The sequence below is a fragment of the Solanum lycopersicum genome, chromosome 1 (assembly GCF_036512215.1).
Source record: "Solanum lycopersicum chromosome 1, SLM_r2.1".
Classification (NCBI taxonomy): domain Eukaryota; kingdom Viridiplantae; phylum Streptophyta; class Magnoliopsida; order Solanales; family Solanaceae; genus Solanum; species Solanum lycopersicum.
In genome coordinates this window covers 56,007,910-56,016,280 of record NC_090800.1, presented here as the reverse complement: position 1 = coordinate 56,016,280, position 8,371 = coordinate 56,007,910, and positions in this window count along the sequence as shown.

Genomic DNA, 8,371 nt, shown 5'->3' with positions numbered 1-8,371 from the left:
ACCCAATTGATCTTTTCTAGGAATAATGTGTTGGCCCTGGTCTCTCTTTTGACATGTGCACCTCAGCTTATGCCAAAAGCAGTGGGTAATGCACTAAACAACCTTTTCATGCCCATGAACCAATTGTGGGTATTGCGTACTTTGACTCATGGCTATGCCATGGGTTGAGGGTAGCTATTGTGAGGAATGCTCTGAAAGTGGGGTTGAAAGAACAAAGAGAGAGAAAGAACAAAAGTAAAATGACTCAAGAACCACTTGAAAGAAAATTTAAATAAAAAAATATATATAATAAATACAAGCGAGAAAAGAAGAGAGTCACTTACAAATAATAAGAATGAAGGGAAAATAAGAAGGTGAAAGAATACGAGAAATTGGGCAAAATAAAATGATAAAAAGTGGTATGTTTAGCCGATATGTCAAGCAGGGCAAAAAGTCACTAAAGTATACCTAAATATACCCTACCTAAGGTGAGCCTATGTTACAAGCTAAGAAAGTCATATCGTATCCTAATAGTTGTATGGCGAACTTAAAGCAATGAAAATAAGAGCAAACTTATCGCAATATGTATGAATGAGTTATGAATTCGTTTTAGATTGAGTGTTGAAAAGTAATCCTTATACTCAAACTGAAATCATTTTGTGAAAAATGAGGATGTTGTTTTGAAGTGAGGACACTAGTTGCAATACCGGAAGTATTAGCACCTCGGTGAGAAATTGAAGAGGATAGGTGTCAGTGCATGGTGAGTATGTGTCATGGTCTGATTCCACATAATCTTAGCCTAATAGTGATAACATGCATAAAAATGACGAGATTTATCGGGATTGATAGCCAAATGAATGAGAAAGCTAATACATGGATACTATTGTACAAACTTTTGTAGTGAGTCATAGTGCGTCGCTTGAGGACAAACAATGAATTTAAGTTTAGGGTGTTGATATACCGTGCTTTCACGATATTTTTAATTATTTACCTTAAGTTTAGTGTGTGTCCAAAAGACTTTTTGTATTGATTTTTATATAAGTTTCTCTCTATTTGCAGGAAATCTGTCTAATGATGAACGCAAAGTTTTTGAGCAAGAAATGCAGAAAAGTTACCACCTACGGAGCCTGCGATGGTCCATCGAGCTAGTGACGGCCCGTAGGTGGCATCGTAGTGAAGCTGCTGAAGGAAGATGGGGAAGTCTAACCTAAGTGTTGGATTACAAAGTTCATGACAGACCATCATAGCCACGATGGTCCATCCTGCTGGTACGTCGTAATGATCAGAGAGTAGTCCTAGTACCCAAATTCCATGAAGTTTAAGTGTAATGATTTGAAGACCCCCGACAGACCGTCATCCTTGGAATGGTCCATCATACCTGTTCGTCGAGGATAATGAAGAAAGAAGCAGAAGGATTTGTAAAGTATAGGATGACGGAGGCCATGACGGCCCGTGACCACGACAGCCCATCACGAAGTCCGTCGACGTGAACGTGTTTTGACAGATTTTCAGCAATTATTGTCCTTCTTTTATTAGGTTTTTGTTTTTATAAATAACTGGAAAAACCTCATTTTGGGGGTTAGACTCTCTTATAGTTAGACTTTTTAGTGTTAGACTCTTTGTTGTAGACTCTTTGTTAGACTTTTTGATTGTTAGACTTTTGGAGAATCTTTAGTCCTCAATTAATTTTAGTATTTGAAACACTTTTTTCTGGAATTGATTGTTGGTGTTTTTGTTTATTAATCAAGTAAACTTCTAGATTTTATTCTTTCTCCTAAAAGTAAGTGCATGATTTCTTATATTACATATCTGAATATTGTAATTATGATTATTGGTAACTAAACTCCATAACTAGGGTTGTGGGAACCATGGGTGAATAATGAAGTAAAATCTAACTAAAATAACAATTCTAGAATAGTGTGTTCCATGTATTGACAATTCTTTCGCTTAGAAGTCTTTTTAACGGATGGACATTGTTAGAACTCGCCTTAATGCTACTTGCCGGATTAATGAGTAGATAATAGGAAAAGAATTATCAACATAGATTTAGTTAATACTATCTAATAGGCTAGTGTTGATTGGTACGAGGTAATGACTTAGTCAAATATCGAATATGATGCTTAATATGAGGTAAATGTAAGGGTTAGATTAGCAACACACTTAGCCGGACCAAGGTGTGGAGTGAAATTCTCTAGATGCCGGACCAAGGATTTATAAATATATAACTTATCACTTCGCATGCAAATTACTAGAAAAGAATTATCATAGTTAGAATTATGTAGTTAGAAACATGTGGGGAACACTTAAACCGTAGTTACTTTTATTAATTGATTGAACTCCAAAATCTGAATCTGTTAGTTGTTACTTTAATTTAGTTAGTTATCTTTATTAATTAAGAAATAAAACCCCCCGTTTAATGTCTTTTATTTTCTAAGGAAATAATTGACTAAATAATAGTAATAATAGATAAAAGTTAAGTATGAACTATTTTTCTCATGGAAACGATCCCAACCTCATTAGTTGGGTTCTTTGCTTGATACGACCATTTTAATTCTTATTTGAGAAGTAAGTTTGAACGTTATCAAATTTACCCTTATCAATTGAGGGTTGCGACTTGCCTAGGGTGGGGTTTTTCTCATAGCTTTTACATAAGTTTTCCAATAGCTACACCTATGCGGGCGAATAGTAAAGGGATAATGATATTGGTACTAAGTAACTCATTCTCTACTAACAAGAATTATTCATCTCAAGAGGTACATTGGGTACAAATCTCTACTCACAATGTTCACCCATGCCTTCTTCAAATCCTCTCAGTGCTAAGCATACCATCCCAACGGAGTCTTAAACATTCATTACTAAAGGTGAAGGATAATTTTTGGACATTCCATCTCAATTCACAATGGTTATCAATCCTCCAACCTATAAAATAAAGATCTTGGGAGGTGGTGAGCTTGCTACTAAATACTTGACCTCAATTCAGAAAAAGTGCTCACCCCAAAACTCCTCTTTTTCATTCATATTCTTTAACTTCAATCATTCACTCATTCATTCAAAGTGTGAGTGTGTGTACATGTGATTACATCTTTCACATAAATAATCACTTTCATAACATTGAACTCTAGACATGCTTTACACCTTCATTCATAATTTCTTACACACCATGCTCAACAGATATAGTGACTTCGTTTAGGCATAATCTAAGCAAGGCCTACAATTAAAGCTTCATCAAACATATCAACAAGAACCATCTTCATTATCACTTCATTTCACACATTAGGTCTTTAAATCCATACCTACAATTAAAACCAAATATATCCAAATAAATCATGTAAACACCGCCACTAAGAAGGTGGACCATAATACTCAAGAACATTTCATAAGAAGAATTATAGAATATAACTAACTCACCCTTTTACCAAGTTTCCATCACCTATAACCAATTTTTCAATATTTCATCATAATTTTTCCCTTAAGGCAGTAGCTAAATAATAACAACAACATAAGAAAACCAAAGTTCATACCCTACATAGACATGTTCATTTAATTCATTTCTTAAGCTAATAGTTGGAAATATGCATAAACATGAGTTCATTAGTGTTTTGACTTTAAAATTATATATTAATACTAAAAACAACCTATTTAATCAATAAAACACTTTAACATAAAGACCCATGCTTAGAATCAAAGATAGGAGAAGATGGAGTTTGAATATCCTTTTTGAAATCTATTAGAAATTACTCCTTGAATGGAAGGGGGTTCAAGGATGACTATAATACCTCAATGATAAGGAAACATATTAATTTTGGTGAAGAAATACTTAAAAACAGCCCTCCTAGTTCTTTGTTGAGTCCTAGCTCCAATGGTGACTTGAGAGAGTTTTTCTTTAGAGTTAGTATGAATATTTGAAGTGAGGTGTCTTGTCTAGGTATAGGACTTAAAAGTAATCTCAAATAACTTTAAAACCCCTAAACTATCATCCTAGGGTCATAAAATATGTGGGGTGAATATACATAAAACACCCCAAGCTGGCAGCGTGTCCCACAACTTTTGCAGGACTGCATCGACGGATGCAATGAATAGACCGTCTATCCATCAACGGTCCATTTCTTGGGTTTCATGGGTTGATAATTAGTTTTTTTTGGGGCCTGGATAGCCTAACTTGTAGGACCAAACGACGGGTCAAGTCGATGGCCGCTGGTTGGAAAACTAGTCGTCGTTTTCCCTCGTTGTGGACCTTGTCAAGGCATTCTTGGGTCCTTGTCTTGGGCCCTTCTCTAGAGGACCATTGTGGGTCATAGGTTGGTTCATACCCGAACGTTGTTCCCCTAAAAAAATCGTCTAGGTCATAGGAATATCCCACATCAGTTTCTATTAAAATGAACAGGTGAAACACACTTCAAACACATCAAGACAGATGAACACTTTCTAAGATACACCTTCAGAACGTAGTGGATCTTCTTAGACGTTTGACCGGAAAACTTAAGAAAACTTCACACACTTCCTAAGGACACTAATATAACTCATTTTAGTGAAAAATTAACTCAAGAAACAATTACCAAGATTTATTTCACCCTAGTTCGTTCTAGGGTGTTACAACTTCAGTGGTTAACATATCAATGTAGTTGAAACTTCAAAATAGAGCAAAAGGTATCCTACAATCTAATATAAAAGTGTCTAATAAAACACATTATTATATGTCCATGTGTTAAATATAGTTGGAAAAAAAATTATAGTTCGAGTATCTAAATAAAATTTATTTTAACCAGGTTATAGTTTTACTAGCTCAACTTTAATGTTCTTAAATGCATGTTGTGGTTAGTAACACTCTCTCATTTACTTTAAACCAATTCTTAGTTTGAAAAAAAAATTGAACATTAAGTAAAATTAATAGAGGAAATAGAGCTTACAGTTTTTCATATGAAGAACAAAATATGTTGAAATTACTGTCACACAAAAGTATGGGTACGTTGTTTCTATCAATGAGGAGACGAAATATACTTCTATGCTTTCTATCAAAAAACTAGTCGGATAATTTTAAGTACATGAGAAATAGACGTTTTTTCATTAAGATAAACCCAAAGAGAGGACTTTTCAGTCTAGAACAAATGAGAACTCTAAGAATTTCTCGAAAAATCAACAAAAGAAGAACTAAAATCCAAAAAAGAAGAACAAAAATCCACAAAAGAAGAAGGATCATGATGATTCTTCTAAGAAGGTTGAAGAAAAAGGTGATAAAAGTACTAGTCTTTTTTGTAAAATTTACAAAAGAAGTAATCACAGTACAAAAAAATATTGGCACAAAGGCAAGCGCCAATGTAACTTTTGTAAAAAATGTGGCCACATTGAAAATTATTTTTGGCACACGCAACAGGAGCAAACAAATTTATGTAAAGAACAGGAAACCAAAATGGAAGAGAATCTTTTATTTGCTTCTTAATCTGATGCTTCATCAAAAACAATGAATGATATGTTAATAGTGGTTGTAATAATCAAATGAGTGGAGATTAAAAGACTTTCCTCTCAATTAATAATAGCATCATTACTGAAGTGATAATGGGGAATAAAGCCTTAGGTTATGCAAAAGGTAAAAGTACCATTTAGAGCAGCATGAAAATGGAGCTGTAAGCAAATTCATGATGTTATTTATATTCCTAACTTGGAAGATTATTTTCTAGTGTTGGTCAAATCATGTAAAACGGTTTTAGAGATAATTTTTGCATGATTTATGATAAAAATGATCCAAATCAAGTCATTATCGATGTAAAGATGATAAAAAGAAACATTACTTTGTAATGTCATTACAATGCATTAAAAACCAAATTGTAGATGATTCATTGCTTTGACGTGAAAAAATTTGTCACTTGAATTTTCATGGTTTGAAGGTTCTCAAGCATAAAGACATGGTACAAGACCTTTGTGAGATACACACTATAAATAAGGTATATAATATTTCTATCATATCTTTAGATGAGTCAAATAAAGAAGAGGATAAGGAAGAGGAATATGTGCCTTATGGAGAAGAAATTTCATATTCAAATGATGAAGAATCACTTCCAAGGGGAAAAAATATTGATTGACATTAAAGAAAGATGCAACTTTACCGGTCTTAAGAAAGAAAATTGTAAGGAGGCAACAAACCATGATTTTTGAAAGAAAGCCTTGGCAGAAAAATTCGGAAGATTGAGTTAAATAATACTCGGGCAAGTGTGATTATACTTAAACAAAGAGAAGTTGCAAGTCTAAACAAAATTTGCAAAACCGAACTCAATAAAAAATAACGATATTTCTGTCATCTTCGAGAATATATTGTAGTTTTCAACTAAATGCATCAAACGGGAGTTTTGAAATTAATGCATTCACACCTTGTTTTTTAGTATTTCAATATTGTGTCTTAGTTTCTCAAGAAGTCTTTTAGAATTTCGTAATACATGAACCTAGAAATTTGTGATACATGTATCTACTTATTTATGCAAGACCTTTGATTTACAATATTACTAGTATAAATAGAGATGTAGTTGACGAATGTAATAATCTCAAGTGGACTTAAGTAGCCCATATTAAACTTGAGCATTCTCCAAATATAGTATTCTCCTTCTATATTTCCTACAAAATGGCCTCTTAAACGGTGTTATATTATATACATCCTCTCTCTATGGCTCCATGTTGCAAACATAGGACAAAACCAATAACAAGTTTTTATATAAAAATCAGAACAAGAAAAAAAGATAAAAACAAGAAGATATTCTCCTCTTTATAAACCAACTCAAGTTTTGAGTGCTTGTTCCTTATAAGTGGTTTTTTCAGAGATTCCTGGTATTCATTGTTGAGGACTTTTTCCTAGACATTATTCATAGGAGAATTATATCCATCGATCAAACTAGAATACTATTTAAACAATTAATTAACTTTTTCTATCACACCATAAGAATCAATTCTGCGAAAAAATGTTCAAAAACTTATGTAACACTTCGAAAATCTAAGACGTGTTCTAGAGACTAACATAAGTGCCAAAAAATTTAGAAAATTTTTTAAGGACTATTTTAAGGTATATAATTTTTTTTGGAAATTTAGAAAATAAGACTTCAAAAAACGTCCATGACGTCCGTAAACTAGTTCAATGAGGTACTTGTCTGCCTTAGCCTATTTGAGTAGCTTTTAAGGGGCGGAAATTGATGAAAGGTTGAAGGTTTTATAAAAGGTATTAGAGTTAGTTCATAGTTTAAAAGTCTGTGCATGACTTTCCAAGGACAAACCAAGGGCCCTTGAGGAGGACCCTTACAAAAGTGACTAAAAGTTGTCTCTAAACAGTGTCATCAACGGATGCCACATACGACTCGTTGTAAAATCGACAGGGCGTCAATTGACTCCGTCTATGGAAATTTTGAAATTTTTGACAAGGTCCTTTCTGACAATTTTCTAAACTTACCGACGAATGTGCAACACGGAGAGAACAGTGCCCGTCGATGGACACACGATCCGTCGATTGTGGTCTCGTCTGTGAGGGTGTGATTCTGTTACATGTTTTTAATTAGTTAATTTAATTATTTGGATAAGTTCGGAGGTTAATTAGGGGTTATGAGAGGTATAAATAAGTTAATTAAAAACCTATATAAAGACCCTAAGAAAATTAGACTAACTTAAGCTCTCATAAATTCCCAAAACCCACCTCTCTTCCTTCTCTCTTCTTTTTCTCTCAAGTTGAAGAAATTCATATAATTCAAGTTCAAGGTGGGTTCTAGGTCTCCAATGACCAAATTTTATCATAAATATTAATTAAACAATAAGGTATGGTATTCCTTTAACCTATGGGACTTCTTTCCCCAAAGGGTTCCATCAAATTGATTTCAAACGTATGAAATTCAACTGGGTTTTCATCCAATACGAAATTGATGTTCTCAATTGCCTTGTTTATGATACATTTGTATACTATGAATATATTAAAACGTATTCTAATTCAACTATGGTATTTTTTGATGGATTGGTCTAGTTTGTAATAGATGACCTATTACCATTAACCCTAGGTTATGATCTTGATATGGATTGTGTGATATTAGTCCAATTGAATTGGTTATTGGTTGAATTACTACTATATGATGTTATTGTATTAATTATGAATAGATTTGGATGAATTATATTCCTATCATTCTAGTTCTTAAGTAATTGATCAAGATTATGATTATGACCTATGTTCCTTATGTTAAGTTATGTACTAGTGATGGATTGTGATGTTGTGATGTTTGTTATTGATATGTGATTATATTACACCCTTAATGGGTTGAGTTAAGGGTTGATGGTAATACCTTGATAATGAATTATGAAGGAGACTTGGTAAGTCTTGCAATCCCTATTCCTTATTTAAATTGTGGTAAATTGTGAATAAGTGATGATGTTT